General features: G+C 41.4%; 1 non-coding gene across 1 annotated transcript; it reads right to left on the reverse strand.

Annotated features, from left to right (window-relative positions):
* Positions 1–6,313: 6,313 nt before the first annotated feature.
* On the reverse strand, positions 6,314–6,451 carry LOC119920016. Its single transcript, XR_005447787.1, has one exon. It is a non-coding gene; the product is annotated as a small nucleolar RNA SNORA7 (small nucleolar RNA).
* Between the last annotated feature and the right edge of the window lie 7,596 nt (positions 6,452–14,047).

Here is a 14,047-nt window from a genome sequence, read left to right on the forward strand (position 1 = left end):
ATGGTGGTTAAGATGGCATATCCTGGAAATACTGTGGAGAATAACCCGATAGAATTTAATGAGAGAAGCAGTGTGGCCTAGTAGATTGAGCACAGGCTTGAGTGTTAGATGGACTTGGATTCTAATCCTGTCTCTGCTATTTGTCTGTTGCGTGACCTTGGGCAAGTCACTTCACTTTTCAGTGAAGGGAGGGAGGTTGGCTCTGTCCCATCAGACCTTTCCCAAGAATCTGGCCCTGGCGCAGACCCGTGGCCCCGGTTATTGTCACGTGAGCCGCCAGGACAGAGCTTCCAAGGCTCTTTACTCTCCCGAACGCTTAGTCCAGTGCTCAGCACACAATAAATGCGCAATAATTCTTCTAGGATTCTTGAAGCAACATGGCGTAGAGGGTAGATCCCGGGCCTGGGACTCACAAGGTCATGGGTTCTGATCCTGCTCCACGCCTTGTCCGCTGTGTGACCTTGGGCGAGTCATTTTGAGAAGCAGCGTGGCTCAGTGGAAAGAGCACAGGCTTGGGAGTCAAAGGTCATGGGTTTAAATCCCGGCTCCGCCAATTGTCAGCTGGGTGACTTTGGGCAAGTCACTTCACTTCTCTGTGTCTCAGTTACCTCATCTGTAAAATGGGGATGAAGACTGTGAGCCCCACGTGATCACCCTGTATCCTCCCCAGTGCTTAGAACAGTGCTTTGCACATAGTAAGTGCTTAATAAATGCCATCATCATCATCATCAGTGCCTCACCTATAAAATTGGGGATTTAAGACTGTGAGCCCCACTTGGGACATGAAATGTGTCCAACCTGAATAGCTTGACTCCACCCCAGCACTAAGTACAGTGCCTGACACATAGGAAGCACTTAAATTCCATGAAAAAAAAGAGTGAGCAAAGTAAAACCTCAACTGATGTGTCACTGTCATGGACGGTTGGGAGAAAGCAAGAGAAGACGGAAAACTCTGACAGTAGGAAGGGATGATGGTCTTCTAACAAAGACTTTAAGAAGATTACAATGCCAACTGGGAGAAATGAAAACGGCTTCAAGCACTGTGGAAAATAAATGCAGCAGTGCAGCAGAGAAGGGAATTTCATTTGCACAAGATAAAGTAAGGACTGTCAGTCACTCATCGACATATAATAAAGACTGAAATTTCACACAGACAGTACAATGTCATTTCTGAACTAAAGGATTGTGATAGACGTGTCCAAAAACAATCACTGAGCCTGCCCAGCCCCCGCCATTTTCCCAGATAAATCCAAAAAATGGATACCAGATAAAATTGTTGCACTGTGGACAAGTGAGGAAGAGTTTTTCCTATCACACTGTAAATTCGTGATGTGGCATGACTGTGAACATTCAATGGGAACTCAACCTATAAAACAACCACTTTTAAAACCATTGGGGACTTTATGCTATCCCTTTATCCTCCTCTAAAAGACCAAAATTGGGCAGATTGATCAGAATGTTCCTCAAATACGGCCTGCCTTATTCCACACCTGGAATAGATGCAGCGAACAATTCAGTTTCAAGGAAGAGGTCCAATTTTTCAGCCAGTGCTCCCACGATGTTTATCATTTTCATTTCACCTGTTCCCCATCCAAAATAGATTTTTCACTAGTCTGAAAAATTTTGGCTGTTAACACAATTGACACAGATTTTCCCGTCTTTTGCTGGCCTGAATCAATTAATTGAGCTATAGATGACAGCCAGGAAAGGCCTAAGTCAATACTCATCCATGGGATGAAGATATATGATATTTCAGTGGCTAGAGGTTGTTGGCCGCAATAAAGCAGAGCGAGAAGAGAGAATATCAGGAGAGTGCTTTTCATAGGCCATCACAAAAAATTGTTTCAAATCAGCAAGTTCCTGAAATATTTTAGTCTGACCATTTTATTTTGTTAAAAACCAGGTATCTGACGACCAGTTCAGTAAGTTTGTGTCAGAGGCGCGTCCTGGCTTCTGTTACTGAGTGCACCCTAAAAGTCTCCCTCTTGTTGCCCTTTTTTTAATGCAGTCATTCATTCAATCGTATTTAGTGAGCGCTTACTGTGTGCAGAGTATATCCCATTCTCCCCAACTTCCTTTCACTGTTCCCCAATTCTGGAATCCTAAATCCTGAAACCACCGCTATGTCTCTGTGGCCTTACCCTCCTCACACATCACACAGTCCAGTTTAAACCAGTTCTAATCCATCCAACACTGTCCTAGACCCTTAAACCCCAGAATGACAAGGAGCTTCTGGTACAGGGTCCAAGTGATGAGGGCAGGGAGGGGAACCATACCGGCGATGTGACAGTCACTGCCTCCCACCACACACAGTTTTTTCTCCTAGTCCTGCCCTCACCGTACCGTGGCCTCAGGGGATGCGGTTAGCTGAAATAGAAGTAGCATGGCCTAGCAGAACAAGCAAAGGCCTGCATCCGCCAAACTAGCTCTCTTCCTCTCTTCAAAGCCCTACTGAGAACCCATTTCCTCCAGGAGGCCTTCCCAGACTGAGCCCCCCCTTTTCCTCTGCTCCTCCTCCCCTCCCCACCACCCCCATCCCTCCCTCTGCCCTATCCCCTTCCCCTCCCCACAACACCGGTGTATATTTGTACATATTTGTTATTCTATTCTATTAATGATGTGCATATTGCTATAATTATATTTATTCTGATGGTATTGACGCCTGTCTACTTGTTTTGTTATATGTCTCCCCCTTCTAGACTGTGAGCCTGTTGTTCGGTAGGGACCGTCTCTATATGTTGCCGATTTGTACTTCCCACATGTTTAGTCCAGTGCTCTGCGCACAGTTAGTGCTCAATAAATACGATTGAAAGAATGAAGATTCAGAGGCCCCTGCTCTGCTACTTGTCTGTTATGTGATCTTGGAGAAGTCACTTGAGTTCACTGTGCCTCACTTTCCTCAACTGTAAAATGAGGATTCAAAACCTGTTCTCCCTCCCACTTAGACTGTGAGCCCCATGTGAGACTGAGACTGTGTCCAACCTGTTTGCGCTTAGAATAGTACCTTGACACAAAGTAAGCAGCTAACGAATACCATAAAAAGAAGGGCTGGGGTGGGGGGGGGGGAGCAGTGTGATAGGTGCAGTGGTCAGGAAAGTGGAACATGTTTTTAAAAGTTTTTTTGAATTTTTAAAATAATAATAATTGTGGCATTATTATTCCTGCCAGCCATGAATTTACAATCTATTGTGGACGGGGGGCAGACAGATATTATAAGCGATTAGTAAGTTTCATGATTATCATATTGAAATTAAATCCAGGCTGGGGAAGGAGCGGAATACCAGGATATGTACATTAGTCCTGGGGGGGTAGGTGAGTATGAAAATGCTTAGAGGTCCAGACCCCAGTGCCTAGATAACAAAGGGAGGGAGGATGGGATGGGGAGATGAGGATATTTACAACTACAGTGGTCAAAATAAATAAATTGAGCAGCAGGCAGATATACATGAGTGCTATGGAGGCTGTAAATAAATTCATAAGTGTTATATAAGCAATCTGGCTCGCAGTAAGGAACTTGAGGTGTAAACAATATATAAGGGAATGCATTCGTACTTTCAGTTATCCCTGTCTGCTTGGTTTTTGTGTGTTCTGTTTTGTTGTCTGTCTCCCCCTTCTAGACTGTGAGCCCGTTGTTGGGTAGGGACCGTCTCTATATGTTGCCGACTTGTACTTCCCACATGCTTAGTCCAGTGCTCTGCGCACATTAAGTGCTCAATAAATATGATTGAATGAATGAATGAATGAATGAACCAAGCAGCCAGGTCACCGTCTGGGGTTCTAATCCCAGCTCTGCTGCTTGGCTGCTGTGTGACCTTAGGCAAGTCACTTCACTTCTCTGGGCCTCAGTTACCTCAGCTTTAAAATGGGGATTGACACTGTGAGCCCCATGTGGGACAGAGACTGCATACAACCTGATTTGCTTATATCCACACCAGCACTTAGCACAGTGCCTGGTGCATAGTAAGCATTTAAATACCACAATAATAATAATAATAATAATGGCATTTATTAAGCACTTACCATGTGCAAAGCACTGTTCTAAGTGCTGGGGCGATATAGGGTGATCAAGTTGTCCCACAGGGGGCTCACAGTCTTAATCCCCATTTTACAGATGAGGTAACTGAGGCATAGAGAAGTGAAGTGATTTGCCCAAAGTCACACAGCTGACAACTGGAGGAGCCAGGATTTGAACCTATGACCTCTGACTCCAAAGCCCATGCTCTTTCCACTGAGCCACACTGCTTCTCCTTTTGCTCTCATTCACAATTATTATTATTTAGAATTCAGCACTGATATGCCTTTGTGTGCATGTGTGTGTATATATATAATCTATAGGTATACAGATAGATAGACAAATAGCTAGATAATGGATATATCCATTTGTACATTAAAAATATATCCATTTTTATATCCACCACTTGTCTGCTGTGTGATCTTGGTCAAGTTGCTTCAGTTCTCTGGGCCTCAATTATCTCATCTACAAAGTGGGAACTAAGACTATGAGCCCCATGTGGGACAGGGACTGAGTCTAACTCGATTAGCTTCTATCCACCCCAGTGCTTAGTACAGTGTCTGGCACATAGTAAGTGCTTAAGTATCAAAATTCTTATTATTTACATATAATAGTCAATTCAGCAATCATATTTAGTGAACACTTACAGCACTTTGGAGAGTAGAATAGAATTAGAATACCTGAACCTTGCTCTCAGGGCGTTTGCGGTCTAGTTGGAGAGATGCACTAAAATAAGTGCCCGATAGGAACATGCATTTGAATATAAGATAAATAGATGAGCACTAGAGGGATTGTGATCACTGAAGTGTTTAAGTGACACCATAGTGCTGGAGTGGATAAAAATGAAGAGACATAAGTGTGTGTGTGAATTTATGTGAAATGATCTTCCAAGCATGTAGAACGACGTTCAGTTTATATTAGGTGCTTATTACCCACGATGAGGATGAAATATACATCTTGTCAAATATGTTTACCGTTCAATTGCTAATAGGCTTCAATTAGCCTCTAAGGGAAATTGTTATAGCCTTGCTGGAATCTCTCAAAATTAAGAATAAAGCTACAGTGGTGTGAAAGATTTTCTTGTATCATTTTATGAAACAAAATCCAATATTTTGTATGGATATAGAGTATAAAATGCAAAGGAAAATGACATATTTTTTTGAAAGAACCTCATAATTTCATGCTGAAACTAGGCAGGGAAAAGATGAAAATTTATCTCATGAATTACTACAAGTTCAGAATGCTGCAATTTCCAAAGATTAAAATACTGGAGGATTCACAGCTAGGCAATTTTGCTTAACATTTGGGCTGTCATTTACTATTCAGTTACCTGTTTCATCATCCTCAGGAAACAAGCACTACCTAACTGAAAATTAAAATCTGTTCCTCTTTCCCTGATTGTTCCCCACAAAGGGAAATGTTCTACTTTGAAACACCTAATTTCCTTTCTTCCTTTTTGGATTATGAATTACGTGCCATGGGATTTCAAAACAATCTCGAAATGCTATGATATTAGAATCTCATTACTCGATGTTTCTAGATGGCTTCCTATCAGCCAAAATAGAATTTTAAACCCTTAATTTATCTGCATAAACAATGTCTTTCCTGTAATTGTGAAAATGGAAACGTTCAGCATTAATAGTTAGTTCTCTAGTTATTGAAAACCACAGTCAGTCAATCATATTTATAGAGTGCTTACCGTGTGCACAGCACTGCACTGAACGCTTGGGAGAGTACAGTATAACAATAAACAGACTCATTCCCTGTCCACAATGAACTTAGGTTCCAATAATTGGTGATAAATATTATGGATACATGACAGGTGTGAGTTTCCTAGGATCCGTTTCACTGCAAGCCTGATAACACTGAATGCTGGCTTCTCGTGGGTGTGAAGGGGAGGAAAACCTCCTAGAAACTTGAAATTCTGTTTCTCTAGCCATGGTACCCTGCTGATTTTGTTTTTGCATTTTATATGGTGCTTTAATGTTTCACCATTACTGATGTGACTGTCTCCAGTTCTTACTGTCCACTTGTTTTTCTAGATTGGGAGCCCCGCAAGGGGTAGGTTGTTGTTGTTGCTTGCTTTATGCTGCCGAGTCATGTCCGACCCATAGCGACATCCTAGACACATTTCTCCCAGCCCCATTTCCATCTGCAATCATTCTGGTAGTGTATCCATTGAGTTTTTTGGGGAAAAATATGGAAGTGGTTTACCACCGCCTCCTTGCTCACAGTAAACTTGAGTCTCCGCCCTCGACTCTCTCCCATGCTGCCGCTGCTGCCCAACAGAGTTGAGTTTTGACGTGCAGCAGATTACCTTCCACTCGCTAGCCACTTCCCAAGCAAGGAATGGAAAGGGTAGGCCTCTGCTTGACTCTCCATCCTGTCGTCATGACTGGAAGAATACTGGAAATTCTCCAGGTGCGACCCTGAGAGGGGGAGAGGGACATGATAAATGTCTAATTCCCTCTAGACTGTGAGCATGTTGAGGGCAGGGATTATGTCTGTTAATTGTTTTATTGTACGGTCCCCCAGCTCATAGCTTAGTGCACTGCTCACAGGAAGCACTCAGTAAATATGATTAATTACCACAAGCATATTCTCTCCCAGTATTTAGTTCAGTTCTCTGCACACAGCAAGCACTTAATAAATACTATGACTGCTACTAGTAGTAGTAGCAGCAGCAGCGTGGCTCAGTGGAAAGAGCACGGGCTTTGGAGTCAGAGGTCGTGGGTTCAAATCCCAGCTCCGCTACATGTCTGCTGTGTGACCTTGAGCAAGTCACTTCACTTCTCTGACCCTCAGTTACCTCAGCTGTAAAATGGAGATTAAGACTGTAAGCCCCACGTGGAACAACCTGATCACCTTCTATCCCCCAGCGCTTAAAACAGTGCTTTGCACATAGTAAGCACCTAACAAATGCCATTATTATTATTACTACAACTACTAATTCTAATCTCAGCCACTTCCAGAGCTGGAAAATTAAATCCTTTGTAATTTTGCACAAAGAGTACAAATTAGAGCAAAAATTAATGGGTGCCAACCATAGAAGAATTTTTTAAAGTGATCCTTCTTCAAACATTGAAAACATAAATCATATGTTGTTATGAACAACCTAATTTGGCTGGAATTTAAACTCAACAGAAGTAGCTCCAGCACTTCATACATAAGAAAAAAAATCCTTGGCTGTTCCAGAGCATTTATATCCACCTCAGGTAGTCTCTCAGTTTACAGAGTGCTAAACCATGATACAAGTATGTTCTTGCCTGTAGATTTAATTAATAACTCTGCCAAAATTTAAAATGCATTATAGTGGAATGAGGATGTGGGGGGAAAAAAAACATTTTTTTTTAACTGCAACAGAGCCTGCTGGGATGAAGCTTTCTTGGATCAGTTCTTTATGTGATAATAAAATGCAGCTTGATTTTCCTAAGGCATTTCCTCCTTTGACTGATGGACAAACTGAATCTATAACAAATCTAAACTATATCGTAACAGGTCATGACTGAACAGTAGAGCGATACTGGCTTCAAACATATTACCATGGAAACGAGTGAAATTTGGATTTGAATGCAGTGGGAGTGGGGGGAATGATTGTTTAGACACACAAAAGAAAAAAATATCCATCCAAGAAATTGAGTGATTTTTTTTCCAGTAGATTATGTATGGAGACTTCTGGTAAATAAGTCCCTAACTCAGCAGTTACAATGTGCTTGTTCTGCTTAAGGTTACTGTGAATAAACAGCAAGGATAAGGACAGGGACAGTTGTGGTCTGTCAGATACGAATGGGGAGGGAATTGTAGGCCAGAGGTAGAATATAGGCAGGGGAATCAGTGGCGAGACAAAGAAGGAGATACAGTGAGTACATTGGTGCAGTGGAAGTGAAGAATGTGGGCCAGATTGTTACAGTAGGAGATTAGTAAGTTTATCTAGGAGAGGATATCTAATTGATTGTCTTAAAGCTGTTAATAAGGAGATTCTGTCTGATGCTTAGATGGTTAGACAATCTTTGGAAGGTTTTGAGAAGTGGGGAAGAAACTGATTGAATATTTTTAAGAAAACTGATCCAGGCAGCAGAATGAAGGAGGGACCAAAGTGAGAAGAAGATGGAGGCAGGGAGGCCACTTAATCAATCATATTTATTGAACATTTAATGTGTACAGAGCCCCAAACTAAGTGGTTGGGAGAGTACAATATAGCCCAGTAGTGCACAGTGAGATTACAATCTAATGGGAGCAGTGAAGAGGCTGATGCAGCAGTAGATGTGGGCTCTGTTAAGTGCTTGGACCAGTCTGGCAGCAATTTGGATTGATGGCTCATCAAACTTCAATAGTATATCCCCGCTGGTGAACAACCATTTCCCATTTGCCTTCATGATAACCTACATGATATTTCTCTTCCTAAAAAACTCCCTTTTAAATCCTCCATTTAGATTGAAAGCTTCTTGAGAGCCAGGACCATGCCTTTCCCTTTTTATTATACTTTCCCAAGAGCCCAGTACAGAGTTCTGTTCAGAGTCACTCAATCATATTAACGGAGTCCTTACTGTGTGCAGAGCACTGTACCAAGTGATTGGGAGAATAAAATACCACATACTTGGGAGAGTAAAATGTAAAATAATTGATTAACACATTCTCTGCCCACAACAAGCTAACAGTTTAGATGGGGATATAGACATTGATACAAATTATGGATATGGTATAAAAGTACTGTGGGCTGAATAAAGGACTCAAATCTAAGTGCAAGGGTGACACAAAGGGGGTGGGAGAAGAATAAGTGACAGCTTAGTTGGGGAAGGCCTCTGGGAGATGTGCTTTGAATAAGGTTTTGAAGGTGGGGAGAGTGATCATCTGTCAGATATGAAGTGAGAGGGCATTCATTCAATTGTATTTATTGAGTGCTTACTGTGTATCAAGCACTGTACTAAGTGCTTGGAAGAGTACAATATACCAATAGACATGTTCCTGCCCACAACAAGCTCACAGTCTAGAGGGAGACACAGACATTAAAACGAATAAATGGATAGATAAATAAATTACAGATATATACAAATATATACATATGTGCTGTGGCGATGGGAGGGAGGATGAATGAAGGAGCAAATAAGAGTGGTGCAGATAGGAGGGGGAGAAGAAAAGAGGAAGGTTGAGGAAAGTCTTCTTTGAGGAGATGTGCCTTCAGTAAGGTTTTGAAGTCAAGGAGAGCAATTTTCTGTCTAATATGAGGAGGAAAGGCATTCCAGACCAGAGGTAGGATGTGGGCGAGAGGTCGGTAACGAGTTAGAAGAGATGGAGGTACAGTGAGAAGGTTAGAACCCAGTGTGCCGGCTGGGTTATAGGAGGAGAGTAGGGAGGTGAGGTAGGATGGGACAAGGTGATTAAATGCTTCAAAACCAATGGTGAGGAGTTTTTGCTTGATGCGGAGGTGGTTAGACAACCACTAGAGTTTCTTGAGGAGTGGGGAAACACGGTCTGAATGTTTTTGAGGGAAAATGATTCAGGCAGAAGAATGGAGTGTGTACGAGAATGGAGACAGACAGGAGGCAGAGAGGTCAGCAAAGAGTCTGATACAATAATGAAGGCTGGATAGGCCAGAGGCAGGATGTGGGTGAGATGTCGGCAGCAAGATAGACAAAATTGAGGTACAGTGAGTAGATTGCCATTAGAGGAATTAAGTGTCCAGGCTGGGTTGTAGTAGAAAACCAGGGAAGTAATGTAGGAGGGGGCAAGGTGATTGAGTGCCTTTAAACCTATGGTAAGGAGTTTCTGTTTGATGTGGAAGTGGTTGGGCAACCACTGGTGGGTTTTGAGTCGGGAAACATGGACTGAATGGTTCTGTAGAAAACTGATCCAGGCAGCTGAGTGAAGTATGGACTGGAATGGGGAGCGACAGGAAGCAGAGACGTCACCAAGCAAGTTGATGCAGTAATCAAGGTGGAATAGGATAAGTGCTTGGACAGAGAAGCAACATGGCTTAGTGGAAAAAGCATGGGCTTGGGATTCAGAGCATGTGGGTTCTAATCCCACCTCCACCACTTGTCTGCTGTGTGACCTTGGTCAAGCCATTTCACTTTTCTCTGCCTCAGTTACCTCATCTGCTAAATGGGGATTAAGACTGTGTTCCCCATGTGGAACAGCCTGCTTACCTTGTATCTACCCCAGAGATTAGAACAGTATTTGGCACATAGTAAGCACTTAAGAAATTCCATAATTATTATTGCTATTATTATTAATGTGGTAGCAGTTCAGATGGAGAGGAAAGGATAGATGTTAGTGATGATGTGAAGGTTGAACCAACTTGATGGGAAAGTTGACGAATGGGCGGAAGGAGGGAGGGAATGGAGAGGAGCAGGGGAGATTATACCAGGTGGGTTCAATTTTCTCAATAAAGTACGTGGCCACATCATGAGGGGCAACAGATAGGAGAGGCAGTGGGACAGGAGTTTGAGGAGGAAATTAAGCATCTAAAACAACTAGCAAGGGTAATGGTTTCTAGACTGTGAGCCCACTGTTGGGTAGGGACCGTCTCTATATGTTGCCAACTTGCACTTCCCAAGTGCTTAGTACAGTGCTCTGCACACAGTAAGCACTCAATAAATACAATTGAATGAATGAATGAATGAATAATGGGCATGGTTTAGGGTTAGAGTGCTCTGAATGGAAAGGATACCATGAGAATGACAATGGTATTTAGAAGCAGCATATACACCACCATAGTAGCTTGATGTAAACTTCACGTAGCTTGGCATTACCTGGGTAAGTAGCCTATGAAAAGACAACTACCCTGATGCAAATACTACCATGAAGAGTGTGGGGTTGGGGGGGGTGCATCTCCTGGGTGATTCTTAAAATGAAACCAAGAACATTGGGTCTGACAAGGATTGAAATGAAGAAACTTTAAAAACTACCAGTAAGATCATTGCTGTGAAAGTGCTTTGGAAAAATGGTAATAATGGCATTTATTAAGCACTTACTATGTGCAAAGCACTGTTCTAAGCACTGGGGAGGTTACAAAGTAATCAGGTTGTCCCACAGGGGGCTCACAGTCTTAATCCCCATTTTCCAGATGAGGTAACCGAGGCACAGAGAAGTTAAGTGACTTGCCCAAAGTCACACAGCTGACAATTGATGGAGCCAGGATTTGAACCCATGACCTCTGACTCCAAAGCCCGTGTTCTTTCCACTGAGCCAGGCTGCTTCTCTAATAAAATAAAATAAAATAAAAATAAAAGTGCTTTTCAAAAAATAAGGTATAATTGTATTATATATATACACTGTTTATAATTTACTATAGACATTATTTATATAATTATGTCAGTTTTAATATTATCATTGTTATCATTATTATCAACAGAAGGTTAGGGAAGACCAGGAGGCAGATCAGAAGATAGCAACACACACTGCAAATTGCAAAGAGCTCACTGCACCCCAAGATCATCCCACAGCTAATAATAATAATTAATTATGGGGGTTTTTTAGCATTTATTTGAGCCAGGCAATGTACTAAACACAGGGGTAGATAAAAGCTTATCGGTTTGGACACAATCCCTGTCCCACATAATAATAATAATAATAGTGGTATTTATTAAGCATTTACTAAGTGCAAAGCACGAGGCTCACAGTCTCAATCCCCATTTTACAGGTGAGGTAACTGAGGCACAGAGAAGTGAAGTGACTTGCCCAAGAACACACGGCAGACTGGCAGACTCACTCACACTCACAAATAGGATCTGACCACCTCAGCCTCATCTTATATATGTCAGGGTTTGGTTTTTTTTAAGGTTTGAAGGTGATGTTACAGATCTGCTTAGAACAGTGCTTGGCACATAGTAAGTGCTTAACAAATACCATCATTATATTTGCTGAAGTGCTGCACTTTTTAAAAGTTAATTTTATCATTGAAAACGGGAAAACTTTAAAATTGAGTTGTATATATATACAATGATAAAATTAATATAATGATAAAATTAACTTTAAAAATATTAATTGCTAATATATTATATAATATATATAATACATAATTAATTGGAAATATTTTCATTCACACATATATGAATTCCCAATTAAACATGCATACACAAATATAAATATGATATATATATATATGAACATATATACACACACACAATTCACTTAATTCCCAATTTATATAAATCTCAATTGTAACATAGCGATGAACAAACACCATATGAAGAACATACCTCACTTTGCTCTTTTTGGATTACTGGGTTTGGATTTCAACATCATTAAATACACTTGCTCCTGAAAGCTGCATGCTCTATTGTCTATTGGATGATATTGTTTTGAAGTTGGTATTGTCCTGTTTGAAAACAGCAGTTTCCATAGGAACGAGTTTTCCAACTAGCTCTTACATGGGGAAGTATGTCATAAATAATTGGCCATGTCCCAAGAGAACTCCCAGAGAAAGGCAAGAAAGGAAATGCAGAAATTCTAAAGAACAATCACAAGGTGACAACCTAGTCTGGGGACAAGGGAAATATTATTTAAATACTTTGATATGGCATGGCCCCAGATTAAGGTAATAAATTTTCATGTAAAATACTAAATCAAGGCATACTTGGTAGGATGCAAGTAGTTCTATGAGACTGGGACTTAAAATGGCCAAGAATGACCAAAATATGATCTGGAAATGAGTCCTTCATTGTCAAAACAGCAACCTACAATCTTAAGGACAAAATGCCATACCTCTCACTTCTCATTTCCTAATACCATCTCAACTTGACCATCCCATCCTCAAAAATATATCAGACATTATCATATGGGTTCTGTGATCCTTGGTGTTGGAGGAGGTGAGCTAATAAAATAATAATAATAATGGTATTTCATAAACATTTATGTGCTGAGCACTGTACCAAGTGCCAGGGTAGATATTTTATAACCATATGGAACAAAGTTTAGATGGCACTTAGTCTTCCTGAAAGAAATACATGGCCTAAAACACATACTGTGGCTTGTAGGAATCCTGGGCAAGGTTATTAAAAAGAAAAGATAGGGAGGCTTTCGGGGTGAGAAGAAACATTCTTCACTATGATGATAGACGTCAAGAAAGGGAACCCTAACAACATACTCAGATACTTTTGGTACCGCAGTTAGACCCAGAATATTGGAATGGATTAACAATATGGCTGATCCAACATGGGATATCCTATATCCCTAACATTCTGGTTTCCTCAGAATTGGTAGTGAAAAGCCAAATCCCCCCACCCCAACCCTGCCCTGCCCCAGGTTACTACCCCTTAATAATAATAATGATGGCATCTATTAAGCACTCACTATGTGCAAAGCACTGTTCTAAGCACTGGGGAGGTTACAAAGTGACCAGGTAGTTCCTCATGGGGCTCACAGTCTTAATCCCCATTTTACAGATGAGGTAGCTGAGGCACAGAGAACTTTAGTGAGCTGCCCAATGTCACACAGCTGTCAATTAGCAGAGCCGGGATTTGAACCCATAACTTCTGACTCTAAAGCCAGTGCTCTTTCCACTGAGCCACGCTGCTTCCATGGGAGATTCCTTCTCAAATAAATCAAGCATATTTATTGCGCACTTACAGTATACAGAGCTCTGTACAAAGCACTAGGGAGAGTACTATATAAGAGATTTGGAAAGCATGCTCCCTGACCATAATAAGCTAACAGTCCTAGAGGGGCTCAAAGTGGGATGCTCTCCCTAAAGCAACCCCAGGACTTGTCCATAAACAGTGTGGCTCTTGATGCAGAAAGATGATGAAAATCCCAACATTTGGGGTTATTACCAGATAGAGAGAAAGAAAAAGTATACAGAAATGTACCATGAATATGCAGAATAATGTTAGTCATGAAAGCTAAAATCTTAAATTCTACCTTGACTAGGAAATGAAAACTTTCCTTCACTGAGACCTGATCTGGGCTTCAACCCAGATGTGAACTGACTCTATCCAGCTACTACAGACATCTCAGCTCTGCCACTTGTCTGCTGTGTGGCCTTGGGCACATTACTGCACTTCTCTGGTCCTCAGTTACCTCATCTGTAAAATG

The sequence above is a fragment of the Tachyglossus aculeatus genome, chromosome X1 (genome assembly GCF_015852505.1).
Source record: "Tachyglossus aculeatus isolate mTacAcu1 chromosome X1, mTacAcu1.pri, whole genome shotgun sequence".
Taxonomy (NCBI): domain Eukaryota; kingdom Metazoa; phylum Chordata; class Mammalia; order Monotremata; family Tachyglossidae; genus Tachyglossus; species Tachyglossus aculeatus.